This window comes from Bactrocera tryoni, chromosome 1 (assembly GCF_016617805.1).
Source record: "Bactrocera tryoni isolate S06 chromosome 1, CSIRO_BtryS06_freeze2, whole genome shotgun sequence".
Classification (NCBI taxonomy): domain Eukaryota; kingdom Metazoa; phylum Arthropoda; class Insecta; order Diptera; family Tephritidae; genus Bactrocera; species Bactrocera tryoni.
In genome coordinates this window covers 31,037,119-31,054,236 of record NC_052499.1, presented here as the reverse complement: position 1 = coordinate 31,054,236, position 17,118 = coordinate 31,037,119, and the positions used below count along the sequence as shown (strand labels likewise).

The following is a 17,118-nucleotide window of genomic DNA, read 5'->3' as shown; positions in this document are numbered from 1 at the left end:
TTAGTGCTTCTTGAACTGATTTTGTTTCGAACGATCCGCAGCAACTTTATAACAGCCATCAAAGGTTTACAAATCGCATCGCCGGCGCCGCCGTCCCTGTTGTCGTCGCCGTCGCCGTCGCCGTTGTTGTCGTCCTTCATCGAGCCTATGTTCGCTGTGTTAAGTCTTCAACTTCAGTTCTGACCTCGAAATAACGTTCCAAAACCGTTTAAACGTAAATCAATTTAAGTGCCAGTTTTTTAATTCATCAATTAAATAAAAAACCAAATTATGGAAGAAATATGTTTAAAACTGCAGATTTAGTACTCCTTCAAGGTAAAAATTCTATCGATATTTATATGAGGGATGTGCCGCGGCGGCGACGACTGATCACAAATGTTCATCAAGAGCAAACAAAACAATCACACGGGTTTGTTGCCATTCTTGTTGCATGAGCAGATTAGCAAGCGCAACGTTAGCAACTATAAACAAGGGCAACAAAAATACAGCAACTGCATGCACTTGACGATACTGAGAACCCATCTAAAAAAACTAATGAAAATTATGGATAAATAACATCTGTAAACCGTCCTGTAGGTGAAATTACCTTCTTCTAATTTATACATAAATTAAATTTTATTTTTTAAAGTTTCAAAATCTAACTTAGTAAAATTCGAAACATTATAATTTTAATAAACATTTGAGTTCAAGATTCCATCCATATACTACCTTGCATTGTAGTTTCTAATGATCTAGTAGATTGACCCTTTTCTTTTGGTGCGTTGAAGTTATTTGCTGAATGATTAATGATGAAATAACCTAACTCTATGATTAATATATTACTTATTACCGTTCAATTCTAAAAAGAATATGGCAAATCCGTGGGGAATCCACGGATAGTTTTGAGACCCAAAAAAAATTTCTAATGAAAAAAATATGTAAAAAAATGGAGTTTTTATTCAAATTCAGAAGAATTTACGAAATAATTATTTATATATAAGTAGCCATTATATATTATAATATACATACATATATAGTATATTACGGTCATTAATAATTATAAACATTTAATACGAATGTTTTAGATGCTTTGAAAGCAATAGTTATATTTATATAAATTATTTCTTCCTCTCGCTGCACTACTATCTCGTTTTAAGCTCTTTGAAGAAAAATTTATATTTTTTCTTAATTATAAAGGTATAAGTTTCTGTTCCTGAAATTCAAATGTTTTCCTAAATTCTACTATTAGTATTAAGCTTTCAAGTCTGAGATTTTACAAGTCTTCGAAAATATTAGCCACGCTTCCATTATACATTCCCCTTCGAGAAATCACGTGCATTGCAAAATTGTGTCAATCTAAAGTTAGAAAAAAATCTGCAAATTTACTCGGCAAACGAAATTATTCTCCTTAAAATATCTAAGCAAATAAAAAGGGGCATCCGTTGCTACCCCGTGGGCTTCAGAGTAAGCGGATGTATCTAAGCAATTCAATATTCGAGTTAAGGTTTGACGACAAGCAAAGAGTTCTCATCTGCTTTATCTTGAAAAGCAGAGTAGGTAATCTTGCCGTTAACGTCCTGGAGATAAGCCACCACGAAATAAGAAGTAGAAACTGATTTGCTACATAACAAAATGAGACAAAACATGTTCGCTGTGGTCTAAAACTTCCTTCATTCACATCTGCAGGCCAAACTGAACTAAAAACTACGTTGACTGTTTGCCTCACCACCCGTTGGGGATGAATTTAGCTCAAACCAACCGCTGTGCGGTAAATCGAGCACTCAGAGTAGAAAATGCGTTTGTACTCGCTTCGTTTGACGCTCTCTATAGTGGAATCCGTACGGAGAGTGGTGACAGGTGTTAGGCGAAGGATGTAAAAAGTTACGAGAAATACACCAGCATATATACTACATAACTATTTGAGAGAGTTGTAACACGGCTTCACTGATGCTCTCACGACTCTTTTATAGGTACATACATATGTACAAATAAATGTTATTTAGTTGCTCTCTGATGCGCGCGCATACTACACCGTTAGAGCATTGCCAACCCCCTCTATCTCGTCTAGTATGTGTTTAGATTGTGAGAGTGAAGAGTGGCAAATGGTAGTGATGCCAGCAGGCTCAGCATCAATCTTAGTATCTTCTTCATGCCGCACTAAACAATGCTGCCGCTAACCCTGACGCCCCCCGTTACTTCGCTTTTACGCAACGCAATCGCTGTGCATGGAAAGCCAACTCCACTCACGCGGCGAATGCGCGACTTTTTCGTTCGATTTTCTGCCACTTTTTCGTGCTTTTCGCCGTTTTCCGCCAGCCTGCCAACAGCCCACTCCACCATGCCCCTGCTTCATACCTTTTTGATATACAACCAGTTTCACATATCCGCAAGCACACGCACATCCACACGAACAATGTGAGTCCGTTGTGACCGTGTATATAATTCAAATATCTGTTTTTTTGTTTTTGGTTCGCGCGCGGCGTCGATGGCGTCGTCGCGAACTATACGCGCCACCAAACAACCGGGCTAAATGATTTTTTCGATTTAGTACAAAGCTTCACATCAACGTTGTCGTACAATTTTTTTAATTTTTCGCGTTTTTCAATTTCGTTTTTCTGTTGTTGTCCTCTTTAACACACATTAACCGGCTAATTAAAGTTAACTAAGTACATTGAAAAACTAAATAAATAAATATAAAACAAAAGTAAATTATTATATACAAAGTTAGAAAAAAGTAGACAGTTTTCGAAAATCATAAGATAAGCGTTAAAATCAAATACCTGCTCAGATACTAAAGAAATTTGAGACATTTTTGAAAATTCAAGTCCAACACCGGAACAAAGTTAAAAATTAATAAATAAAACAGTTGACTCAGTAAGACAAAAAGAACGAAGGTTTAGTGCAATATTAGCTGTGTTGATGTCAAAAAGGAGTGTTTGACAAAAATGCAAGCATTTGTAAAAGTTGATAACGACGAGATGATAGAGAAACACCATCAACCAGGGTAAGAAAGAGTAATAACTTCATGCTCGCTACGTCAACTCCTTTCATTTATCTATGCCTAATTTGGTGATTTTTTGCCCAAACCTTCGCTCCCCGCCAGCGTAAAAGCAATGCTTTGAGTAACTTTTTGGGCCGACCTCACACAATCTACGCAGACAGTCCGTACCTGTGTGAATACATTAACGGCCGCATTTGACACACACATACAGTGCCACAACCCGTTCCACTGTTTGTGTACGCCAACAACCCCTCATCTTCTCAATTATCTGCAAGCAACTTAACTTTATTCAACTCAACTTAGTTCGGTTGAACGGAAGGCAATATGCGGCGGCAGCGCTTCCACCACTTTGCTTAGCATGAGAGCGCACGCTGCTTAGATTCTGGACGCCGTCTCAATCGCAACACCATTCTGAGTGAGTTTGCCTTAGTGTTCTTCTTCTTTGCACACACACGTATGAAGAAATGAGATACTTCTCAACTAAAACGTCTGGGTGTGTGTGTTTCTCTGGCAGCGCGCAGAAGCACAAGCACCATCGTCGCTTAGCACAGGGGTTGCGTATACGCCACGGCGACGTGTATGCTTCTTCTAGTTTGTCTTAGGCTATGTGCGCGAACGGTACTTGAGTGTGTAGCATTTCGTTGAATATGTAGTGCCTTGTCTACGTGTGCGCCCGTGTCCGTTCGTCGACTTGACACCTCACCTTGCATCTTCTTCTTTATCATTCATAGAACGAGTCAACAACGAAATGAGACGCACACTAACAAAAACCTAAACCAGAATTTCTATGCATAAATTTACTTCAATTCACTGAAGTGTAAGCGTGTAAGTAAATCTGTGTAGCGTGCTGATGTGTGCGTGAGTCTCTTGGCTCGTGTGAGTATATGTAGCTTCCATATTATTATATGTGCGTTGGCGTTTGTGTGAAGCTTCAGCCAAATGAGGGTGGTAAGTCTCTCCTGCGTGGCATACATGTCTAAATAATATATTTAATATATATTATAATAAAAGATAACTGTCGTGTATGTATTTGTGGGTATAACTGTGTATCTTATGCTCCAACGAAAGTCGCTGACTCCTTCTGTCACATGCGCTTGTGCTCATCTATGCGGTCGAACTAGAAGAAAGTGTAACTAACTCGTAGGATAACGACGTCAGCTTCTCCGCTTTTATTACACTTCAGAAATTTTGGATAAGTAGGGGGGTGCGTGCGCGTGCGGTGCGATGCTTTCAGCTTATGCTTATCCTCATTTCTCAAGTCCTCAGCACTCCTTCTACCCGTTGCATTTTCTGTGTTCGGTAGATCTGCTGCTTCTTGCTCGCCCCGGCCCCCATTCACCGGCGCTCAAGTTATCTGCCTACTTTCTGGAGACACAACTCGCCGTAATGATACTTGGATTCATTTGATTTTGTGCGACACAGAGTCTTAGACTGTCACAACAAATTCCGTAATTTAGTTCGTTTCAAGTCTCCCATGCTGGGTGTGTGTAGCCAAATCGAAAGCTTTCATTGAACAAAAATAATAACGTAATAATAATATTTTAAATCTAACAATTATATTCGCAAAATACAAGCATAAATTATTTAAATGAATACTGATATTTTTAAATGTTTATAAAATACATTATTAAACAAACTAATAAAACCATAACCACGACTGGCTTCAGCCGGGAAACTGACAACAAAAATAATTAAACAAAATTAAAACCTTTAAATGTAGATATTTTAAGATATGTGAAACAGTGTTTGAATGTTTAATAAAATCGACAAAATGTGGCATTAATAATAAGAAGAACAACGCGAACGTGCTCACATTTCCAAGTGTAAACAAAGCAGTGATTGCGAATCAGCATTAAAGTTGACCTCCCAAAATCGAAAAAAATACTTATTATTTTTATTTTGAGAAACAAAAACCGTTAAAGATAGTATAATCTCTGCTCCACAAACAAAATCTCTAGCCAACCCGTAGAGTGGTATTTATCAGTTAATTTCAGAGTGCTCCTAATACACACATTTCTACTAAATTTAGAAGAGACGCTCTTTAGCTATATGGTCAGCAATAAAATGCATGGCCTATATCTGCCGAGTAGATTCAGCACCAGTGGCTACATAGAAAAACGCGCCTTCACTCACCTAGAGGCGGTCATAAACTCTCACGGCGACACTTGGTTGGCTGATTATTTTCTTATATCAGCGTCTTAACTTCTGCGTCCAATTTTAATGCATCAAGTACTCGCAGTCCGCAACTTGCCATGCCACAAAAAATATACGCTCTCCACTCTTTTACCTCATGCACACACACATACACTGCTTTGAGTACTGAGGCAAGTCGGTAGTTTAGATAAAAGGCACCACCAAGCCGTCAAGCGAGCGGAAGCTTTCTTCATACATAATTTTAATATATATATATATATATATATACATATATATATTTATATGTATATACTATATAGCAGCGCTGTGTTATAGACTTCGTTTCTTGAACACACACATATTTGATTTGGTATAAATGAAATGGGCTAAAGGGGATAACTCGAAGTATGCCTTGGTGCACGTATGTATGTAGGAAATAAGTAGGGTTAAAGTGAAGACAGGACGAATGGACGGAAATTTGCTTGGTCGGTTACTAACTATATACTTTAATGTACTCATTCGGGTGTCGGGTGTCGCTCGGACATTCGGTCGGTCGGTTTGATGGTCGTAATGCCCCTCCACCAAACCATATACGATCTTCTCCATTATATTACATTATACTTAATTTATTTTTGTATTCATCTATTCAACTTTATTTGCTTGGCCATTTCCTACAGCTATTCTTCTGCACCAGCTTCACGTTTGCTTCTGCTTGGACTTAGCCTTGTTCTTGTTCTTCTTCTTCTTCCTTTTCATTTTCACATTTTCCTTCGTAACGCTGCAGAGAAAATGCAGCAACAAGGGATATTTTATATATTATAGAAAATGAGGAATTTGTTATGAGTCGCTTGCCTAAGCGCTTTGGAGATGCTGAGTGAGTGTTTTGAGAAGTGCGCTGGTGGGGGCGATCCAATCTCGTCGGCCGGTTAAGCAGCCGGGTATATTGAGCGCTCACCACTTATCTTTTGGGCGAGTGGGCACTGTTAGTCCAAATGTACCTAAGCAAAAACGTGAATATGTGTGTACCAGTAATATTCTTCGACGATGCTGAGCGCTTGCTAACTGGCTGGCTGGCGGACTGTCTGATTGTCTGAGAGTTCAGTATAGCAGTGCGACTCCTTCGGCGGTGTTTCGTTATAAAATAATTTTGTGTAAATTATAATATAAAAGGACTTGGCATGTTCTTCTTGTGAGACATTCGTCTTGGGGCAGACGAACGCTAAGCGTGCACTTGTACGTCGTCTTCAATGAGTGTTTGTTCTCGAGTTTTTGTTGAGTAAAATGTTTGAAACGAATTCGAAGACAAAATTGATTGGAAAAAAAGTAAATAAAATTTCATTGAAATCAATAAATCTAAATCTATCTAAATAAATTCACAATAAATTAATTTTTCAAAAGAATTACATAATTTAGTTCGCTACTACATTATTTCGAAAACTTAGTGAGAATTCTAATCGCGCAAAAACGCAGAAAAATAGTGTTGCAATGATTAAATCAGTTCTTAAGTTTAACCATGACAAATTGTTGCTCGAGGTGTCACAAAAATATATATTTGGTGTTTGGTAAATCTAACTCAATTAAATTAAAATAAAAATGGTCTCATTTGAACAGATATAATGCAACGAAAACTAATAAAATGTGATTTTATAGCATATTCCTGGCGTTTCAGCATACAATTAATAATTTCAAATTAAAATAAATATTAAACAAAAAACATTAAAAAAAAATTTAAAAAATTTAAATAGTAATAAATAAAAAAAAAAGTTGCTTTAAAATTAAATTGAATTTTAGTGCTTTTGCAAATATATGAACATGCGATCTTTGTAATTTTAAGCAACTTAAAATTTTTGATATTTTTTTTTAACAATAGTGAAATAGTTATTTCATTTAATCAAGTATTGTAAATTGAAATGTAATTAAATTATATTTTCGTATCACAAACGCAAATTTATTTTATTTCATTTTGAATTTTAGTTGAATTTATGAGTTAAGAACAATCTAAATATGAGTCAATTATTAGAGAAATGTGTATTTAAAATTGAGAATAAATTAATTTAAGATATCAAGTTATTTGAAATTCTGTTTGTTTAAGAAAACTCAACACATCATTGCAATAAATATTACTGAAAACTCCAGAAATATGCATAAAATCAACAATCAATTTCTCTAAATATAGGTGAGCGTGAACATTTCGAATGTAAGTATTTAATAAAAAGTAAAAAAATAAAAGAAGTTATACAACACCAAAGCTGTAAATTGAATACCAATAAATGCAGAGAAATGTCTTTTAACGAAAAGTAAAGCAGTGACAGAAACGCGTTCATAGATTTAAAATATTTAATTTTAATTATGGAAAGTAATTCAAACTAATTCAACGTCAGAAATGCCGTTTAAAGCTTCATATAATTGGACTCCACCACACCCTGTAATAACGCCGTAACCGGTGCAGTACGGTCATTGGAAAATCTAAAAATGTAGTTGCCGCGTTGCCGACGCTTCGTCATTATTACACCTAACGTTTCTATAATTTGTATGTTCGAAAACCAGATGGACAAAATTCATTGCATACCCCAGGGTTGAAATATTTTTACGGTATTTGGTTTTTACGCGCGCATGATTTTATGTTGCATACTTTTCGGCGCATATGTAGCTACTATACATGCATTGCAGTGATGATCGACGTTTCCCTTGTTTACCCACAAAGCGCAGTTGATTTCCGTTCATTGTTGTTTCCTCGTCACCCTATTAACACCACAAGCAACGCCGTGTTGTGCTATCGTTTCCAACCACCTTCCTCTCGTCTTCGTCCGGCAAACTGCCTACGACAACGAAAATTGGCGGCAATCGTTTGCATTGCCACCCTTGGATGTGTTTCAGTGCTTTTACTGTGTGCATCGCTCTGTTGTGAATACCAAATTAATGCGCCAATAAATAAAGCAACAACTACAACATACGCATATAAAAAATCGGTAGCTGTAATCGGTAATGAAAGTGAAGTGAAAAGCAATTCAGTGCTGCGAAATGCATAAAGTCAAACCGAACCGCGTATTAATGCCAGCATATGTATGCTGCCACTGTGTTGTTGTGTGAAGTGTGCGTCGACAGCAGCGAAGCTAGCAAGACACCTGTATGTTTGTTGTAAAAAAATTCCCAACCAAATGTATGAACCACAGCACATAACCCAAACGGGCGCGCAGGTGTATGTGTGTGCGTGGCCGCTAGAACTTTAACAACTACCAACGGAACTAATCAAATGGCGGCGCATCAACGAAGTCAATCAAGTCAGCTACACGCGCATTTAAATGGTCGCCAATGCCAAGCCTGGCTAATTTAGTTTGTCCAGAGCTGGTTCAGCCTACGACTTTCGTCCAGATTGTGGCCCCGGTTGTGGCTCAAGCATGACAGCAAACGCTGCCGAGAATGCTGCTCGCGCTCTAGTTACTGCGGCGGTTGAGTGCTAGGGCGCTTGAGCGTTCGATGGCAGCAACTCGGAACCACGCTTCTTCGTTTTGTAAAACTCTAAGGGTAAAATATCGAAAGAAAGTATTGGTGCAAATCACATAAACAAAATGCTTTTGACAAATAAAGATCTATACAATATAATAAAAATTTAAATGAACAAAAGAATAAAAATAATATATGTATGTACATACGTAAATACATTCCCAAGCGACAATTTATGATATATAGCCAGATATAACGGTTGACAATAATTTAAGTTGACATGGTTTACACTGAGGAATATTTCTGCAATTTCTTTGAAATACTAAACATTTACCTGTGACAATGGCTTAGTCTCTAATGTCGTACAGTGTTCTTTGCCCCCTTTATCGTCTTCAATAAATGATATTTTGGTTAAGTCTATTATAAAAACATATTTTATTAACCTTAGCAATTCTTTATTTTATTATATTTTTAGAAATTTAGCATATAGTAAAATCGGGCTTTATTGCAGTGAATGTGTTTTGTTATTAAATTATAGTCACATTCTTCTGTTGTTTTCAGTTCGCCAGCGTTTACCTCGACTATTTTTTATATCTTTATTTTTATTGGAATATACATACGTTAAAAATTATGATATGATTAAAACTAAGTTAACCTTTTATTCCATTTAATTTTTCAGATATAACGATTAATTTCGATATTTTCGTTTAAGTATTACATATCTACATATTATTGAACAAGAGCTTCTACTAAACTGTTTAAAAAATAATATTCATATGCAATATGTATGTGAAGATATGAAGAAGTAATTAAATTTAAAAAAAATATGCATGCTTACCTTTAACATATAGAAAAATATCGAAGCGAAATTGCCAAAAAGGATTAGTTCGCCAATTTCACTGCGAGGAAACATCAAACCAAAACAAAATTTCAATACAAGCTTCAGTTAACTGGTTATTTCTTTGAGAGTTTCCAAGTATTCTCACCAGTACAAAAATTAATATTTTTTAAATTATTTTTTAGTAGTAATAAATAAAAAATTAGTAAATAAAAACTTTCATTATGTAACTAAAAATTAGTAGTCGGGAATTTCTGTAAAATATATCAATATCAAAAAATATATTTCAAGACTCTGGCAAAGGAAAGTAAACTAAATTTTTGTAGACCCGTTTTCCCCACATTTTCTTTTCGGTAAGTTATGTACAATTTATTTCATTTTTGTTTAGTATTTTTTTTATTTAGCAAATTTAATTTACTCTTAATTTATTTTTTTATATTGATCCATTGTTTTAATTTTAATTTTCCAGATGATCACTGAAATTGTAGGCGTTTTACGAATTGACTCATTAAAAATCTTCAATGGTTATGCATCTTGTGTTATTTTCTTATCAGTAAAGTCTGACGAATTTCGAAACTGGCAGTAAACACATGTTTCCGTTGCCATCTACTGCAGAAAGCTGTAGATTACTCCAAAGGGGCGTTTTTGTTTCGGTTTCAATGAGCAAGAACTCTGGCAACTGAGAAATCACACTCAATTGCAAAACTCTAGGGAACAATTACTACAGTGTAAACAAAACTCTTCGACGTAAAGAAATTATCATCAGATATCACTATCTCATAATCTATTCAATTTGACAAAACCAAAATACTTTATATGCGTATATACCGACATAAAAATCTAATCACACATTCTCTCGTACTTTTGTAAATAATTTCAGGTTACACCATATCGAGAAGTTATCCAATGAGAAAGCCGCTAACATTTTGGTAAGTACGTTAAAACTAACTAAAAGTAACGCTTTTGACAGCACAAAAGCGAACCACGTTTCCCTTCCTGAGATTACTTCGTTTAAGAAATATCAATTATAATTATATGTCAAAGAAATCAAAAAAACTTAAAACAGTAATAATAATTAAAAATTAAACAGAAGTTCTTTAGTGAAGTACAAAAAATACATCGCAAATTTCCGATTGGGACTCTATTTTTCTAACAGATTATATTTTAAAATCGTATAGTCACTCGCGTGCGGAGTATTAACTATTAGTCTAAGATTTTCATTTTAAATTTTATTCGAAATATGGAAAATATGCAATTCAAATTCAAGTTTTCTAGTCCTTTTCAACACACTCGGCGGTTATTGGTGCAGGTCTCTAGTATATGAATAGCTTTTTTCTTTATAAAATTTTTACGATTGCATAAGTTATCCTGATCCTAGCAACTTCAATGGAAGCTATTCAAATGAATTTACATACATATGTACATTTTAATATAAACATTTCCATATACAAACATACATACATATATACATATAGAAATTAGCTGAAAACTTATATGTTCATGTGAGCAAGTCGGCTTTCATTTAAAATTTACCACAAGTAGCCTAAGGTCCACTTACTTAGGCCAATGAAAAAAAGAAAAATAATAATAATGAAAAGTAGAAAAGTAGAAAAGTAGGCACTTTGGTTGCAACCTTAAGGGGCTGGCAACGAACGCATACAACTTCAAGGATGCTAGCAATAATGTAAGAAAGCCGGCAAAACGGCAAGCAAAGACTTTTTTTCTTGAGTTAGTCATTTTAAGCAGCCACACGCAACACGTTCTATGTGTATGTATGTATTTACATTTTTATGTTTAAAATTATTATTAACCATTAAGGGGTTAGGCGGACTTCAGAGGTTAAAAAATACTATTTTTGTTACATTTTTTTAACATGCATAAACATACATTTAATTTAAACAATTCAGTGTATTATAGATAGATATTTTAAAATGATTGCGTGAAATTTTTAATTAAAAATTCCGAAAACTCACCTCGTCTTCTTTGACGTGAAATGTTTTTGCCGTGAACCGCACAACTCTTTATTGGTTCATCTAAAATCAAAAAACCAAAAATGTTTCGTCTGCACATAGCCAAGTCTCGTAATTAAACTAAGGAAAACACAATTTTTGATCCAAATTTAGTAATGTAGTATTGGCTCGAAAAAATTAGTTGTAATAAAAAATACTTCGCTCAATGAAGTTTTTAGATAAACGCGTGGCGGACGAAGGGTCTTTCTCATAGAATTTTCCGCGGGTCGATTTGAAATTTTCAGAGAATATTTTAAACATATTGTACTATTTCATAAAGAAGAAGACAATTTTTTGAAAATTTCAAAACCACTAACCCTCTAAATAATCACATTCAAATTTTTTAAATGTTTCGCACCATCGAAAAATAAAAATTTTGTTTATTTTTTATAATATTTTTATAATGAAACTAACCAATTTTGATTGTTCTTAAAAATAGCAATTAATTATTTTAAATATTTTTATTACAGTTAATCTTTGCAAATAATTTGAATATTGCATTCCGAGATTACCCATTTATATCTTCACAGAAACGTCATTTATTTTTTCATGATATTATTTTGCAAGTCTCAAAATGAACACTGATATTATGTACATATATACATATGTAGATATTCTGAATTTTTATAATAATAAATACCTATGAGCATTCAAAAATAAAACTGTAATCAAAAAAAGCTTCACTTTTTTATTGCTGGTTAAACATAAGGGTTAATGCTCATACACACGCATCTACTCATCTGCTAATACGGATAAGTAACTTTGTACTGCAGTTTGCCGGCATTGCTTACGTTATTGGTCATATGCAGCGAAAAGTGTAAGCGTAGATGCAACTACAAACATACATAATTAGGCAATAAGAAAAAATTGTTCGAAAGTAGTACGCTTGTAATGAAAACATGTTATGAGTGTCCCAACACATATGTACATACATATACATATATGAGTATACTAACTGCATATTCCACCAGGTTCAGAACACAATGAAAGGTAAAAGTATATATGTACATACATACATACACATAGTACACTTGAAGAGCATCGGAGGAGGAGAACAGCGAGTACTTGGAGCAAAGACATGCTTGTGCCGTGGATTTCCTTGTGTTTTGTCATTTAAGCTGAAAATAATTGCAACTGCTTGTAATGTTTTCCTTCTTAGCGTTGCTCACAACCATTCCGCTTAAATGATGCGACTTTTGTAGGTGCTTACAGTCGGAAGGCAACAACAACCTCATCCGTTGCCATTTTCCAACACTCTGAACTCGCTGCATTTCATTTGCTTTACAATTTCCAACTATTGCAATGCGCCATAGTTGTTTTTGTTGTTTTTTCAAGTTATCCTTACATCCGTTAAAGCACATACCTAAACAAACTTACGCATGTGTGAGGAGTACAATTTTCCTAGGACAAGTTCACTTTTCCCTACTATACACACATAGACACTAACTGACGAACCTTGGGTACGAAAGCAACACTATTTTGTTTGTATCTTAAAATTAATAAAAATGTCAGCAAAACGGAAGCAGAAATTCTAGCTAAGCATTGCAGAATATTGAAAAAGGAACTGAAAAAAAACGTTTTGTCTGAAGTTCCAAATCAAGTCCTTAATAATTTTAGTTGGTTGTTTTTGTTAAGAAGTTTCAACATATAAAATTTACATACGTATAATTAACACTCATATACATATATATGTATGTATGTACATACATTATACATACATATGTACATATATGTACAACTTGTATACGATATTTTAGCGAAATTTCCATACTACCTAATGTAAGTTAAAGTGGTAATGTTATATTTAACTTGATCTATTTTAGTATACTTAATTTTAAATGCACAAAGCCCTGCTATTCTTGTCTTTGTTAGGTACGTTAACCTAAACTCTAAGCTCCAATAGGGCAATACTTAAAATCAGGATGAGCAGGAAATATTAAGTTTGCCACGAAGTTTTTAGATCCTACATAATATTTTTACATGTTTTTTATTTATGTATATATGTATAAAAGAACAGCATATGCAACTGTGTTCGAAATAATAGCAGTGGCTTGTGAAAATTCTAACAATGTTACTTTTACACTTAAAAAATTCTACTCATTTAATTTTTTTTATGCCAGAACATGGGCCCAAATATTGCCACTCTGGGTTTAAATTGTTTTTTGATACAATCATCACATTCCTGAAGTCCCGTTATTTTTTATGCTACGCATTTGTTTTTTGCTGTGATTAAAATAGCAGTGCAAACGAAATAATCATATTGATTCAAGAAATTTGATTGAAATGCGAAAATTTTAATTAAAGTTAATTCGAACAACAGGTCATTAGTGAATAATGAAATCTTAAAATATATTTCTTTTGTAAAAATGGGCCGAGCCAAACATTGTTCTAGAGAAGAACGAAATCTCATTAAAAAATTTTGGCAGAAGGAAAATCTTTCAAGTTTATCGAAGATTTGCGAGGATGTTCTGCTAAAATGATTGCGAATGCAAAAAAATTAAAACAAAATCCCGAAACAAGGGGTCGAAAAGAAGTTCTTTCGCGGACACAGTTGAGAAAAGTTGTGGCTTTGGCCCGAGAAAAGCCATTTTATACCTCAAAAAAGTTAAAGATGAATTAAACCTTAGTGTCACTGCTTCAACAATAAAAAAAATTGATAGCAGCTAAACTCTATGGCAGGAGCCCAAGAAAGATGACATTACTTAAACCTCGACATGTGCAGGCCAGTGTTAAATTTGCGGTCGAAAAATAGCGCGACATATTGTCGTCCGATGAGACAAAAATTCTTCAAGTCAAAGAAGCTGCAGGCAAAGAGAATTCGTCAAATACGAAGCAATTATGGAGTGCTGTGAAGAAGGCATGGCAGGCCATTCCTCTCGAGAAATGCAAGCGTTTGGTGGACTCCATACCTAGGAGATGCGCAGCTGTGTTATTCACCAACAGTCATTCGACGAAATACTAATTGTTTAAACTTTATTTTATATTATTGTAATGAATTAATTGACTTTTGATGTAAAATCATCAATACTGCTATTATTAATTCAACAAATGTTGACACTTTACACACACAAAATATTCTAGAAAAATTAAAAAAAAATAACAATGTTGGGACCTATATTGTTCGTGATTTTAAATATAAAGTTTGTAAGCAATTAAATTTGGTATAATGAGGTTTAAATTTCTATAGCCTTTTGAAAATGTTTAGGGGTTTTTATCAAATTTCTTTTATACAATGCTTTACCTGTTTTGAGTTTTTGGCATTAAACTGATTTATTTATGTATGTATGTATGTATACCCATGTATTGGCTTTTTAAAATATTAATATAACGAAACCCAATTGATGCATTAATAAAATATTGGTTGATTTTAGTGAATTTGATTTTGAATATGTTAAAAGTAACACAATTCATAACTATTTCGATTGGTTTGTAAACCAAAATAGAACTTTTGATTTTCACGTGAGAAATATAAAGTATCTATGGCAAATCATGTTCATTATTAATTTGTTAAGGTAGTAATTTTAATATTTTCTACGCTATTCTGAAACGATTGATACTTAAAAGTGAATTTAAAATTCATAGCTTTTAATACTTTTATATTCGTAACGGATCATTGGTAAGAGACAAAGCATGAGTACAAATATGTATGTATGTATATGTGAACCTTTCTCTATCTTATTTTCAAGAATTAAGTTAACAAAATAAAATTTTATGTTTTTTCCCTACTTTACCTTAAAAATACTTATATTGGTGAAAATTTAATACAAATAATAACTTTCGTATTTAATGTTTTAACTGAGTTTAAGCTATGGGATCTATCGCCTCACTACTTGCATATGTAAATGTTTAGCTGTATTTGAGTTTATAAAATTGTGTATATACTAAGTATATATGTGTGTATGTATATAGTATTACTAAGTGAATACCTTCAACACAAAATTAAAAGTCACAGTGAAATTGCAATCATTTTTTAACACAATATGTTCGACACTCGTATGTATGTATGTGTGTATAAGCGCAAAAAAATTAATCTAAGTCCGCTGTGAACTTATAAAGCGAGACCGAGGCGTAAATGCGCAACAAAGTAATCAAGAACTGCGATCGTTGAAACTGTCTCGTTCACGATCTCCAAGTTGCACGCCTGAGTGAACATTTAGATTTCTATTCGTTCTAAACACGATGAGTAGTCGCGGCATTCGTTCGATTCTTTGATTTCACAAATATAACGGGGGGGTTGGGCAGCCACCTGTAAGCTTTGGACCACATAGCCGCTTGTGGACACGCGGTCGTGCTATTCCGAGGAAATTCATAAATTGAGTCGGTAAATTACTTGTAGAATGTGGAACTGACAATTTGGAAAATATGTACATATGTATGCATATTTATTTGCACATATATTTTTATATGTATGTATATATGTAGGTATGTGCATATGAGGCAACTAGAAAAACAAAAAACACTAACAACTTTGATGTCAACAGCAGCACATGGCAATCAAGTATAATTTATTTCAAATTGAGATCGACCATGTATCCGTTAGATAGCTGTGCTGGTACGACAAGTGTAACATCAGTTGCAAAAGCATGAAAACAGTAGCCAAAGCACAAAAGTAAAACGCAAGTCGCAGATATACTATTAAACCTACTTTCCATGCATGAGTGCCGGGAATTATTTAGCTAAATTGGACTTAAGCTCCGACTACTTTAGCCATTGACGAATCAGCATGAGCAATGGGTTAGGTAAGAACCAACCAGCGCCCGATTCACAAACACATTCAAATTTGTGTTTATTTACTTAACGAAACGGTAGATCGTTCATCAACATTTAAATCAGTGGAAAAAGTAAGGTAGGCTTAGTTTCTTAGTTTCTATAGCTTCGATTATACAATGCTTTCACAAATTAAAAGTACTCAAATAAGGATTACTTAAAACATGTATTGATTCATCTGTTAAATTTATAACAAGGAAATATGGAAAGAAAATCAGCTTATTTCAATTTAGCGTATACATATATAAAGAGAATAAATGCAGTTATGGAGTAAGTAACTGTCATTGCACCTTTAAGACATCCCAGCTTTCTTACAATAACATTCGTTACATGCTAACCGAAAGAGCGGAAATTTGCAAATACTTGTATTTACCTTCAGGATATGTAAAATTAATGGATGTTATATAATATCCATAATATATAAATATTTATTAGATAGTAGGGGTATTCTCTTGCTCGTGCAAAACCCTTGCACGGTGCAAGAATTGCATATATTTCCTCTTGGTGCACCGGCACAACAACAAACACACGCAGAAAATTATTTGCGATGGCTGTAAAATATGTCAGACCAAAACCCATGTATGTATATTTGCGTGCAATGTCACGTAAAAATATTATAGCAACCCTGTTTTAGCAGTCATTTTACATAAATACATATTACGTCGTTAAATTTGAGGAAGATAAGTTTTAAATAGATTTTATAATTTCTATTCAAATTATAAAGATTTGTTACAGTTTTTTTTTGTTAAAAATGTTTGCAAAAGGTGCGTCAATTCACAATAGCCATGCATAATAGTCATTAACAATAAATTGACCGAATCAGCCGTTCATACATCACTACATTCTGCAATGGGTCCTCTCGTGCTCTTGTATATTTCGGTATAGTATTTTTGCAATCTGCAATCTTGCAAGAGCAAGAGAATACCCCTAGCGGATTATATTTATAT

General features: G+C 34.1%; 1 protein-coding gene across 6 annotated transcripts in view; it reads left to right on the top strand.

The window, feature by feature from the left end:
* LOC120766805 (homeobox protein prospero) overlaps window positions 1–17,118 on the top strand; it is a 101,881-nt gene that overhangs the window by 6,500 nt on the left and 78,263 nt on the right. For 3 of the 6 annotated variants that reach the window (XM_040092984.1, XM_040092950.1, XM_040092547.1), the window contains exons 1-2: window positions 7,290–7,310; window positions 10,276–10,324. The gene's annotated coding sequence lies outside the window, so the exon portion shown is untranslated. Of the gene's footprint in view, window positions 1–115; window positions 573–2,917; window positions 2,984–7,289; window positions 7,311–10,275; window positions 10,325–17,118 lie in introns of those variants that run through there. The other 3 variants (XM_040092627.1, XM_040092786.1, XM_040092696.1) reach the window with 3 other exon arrangements.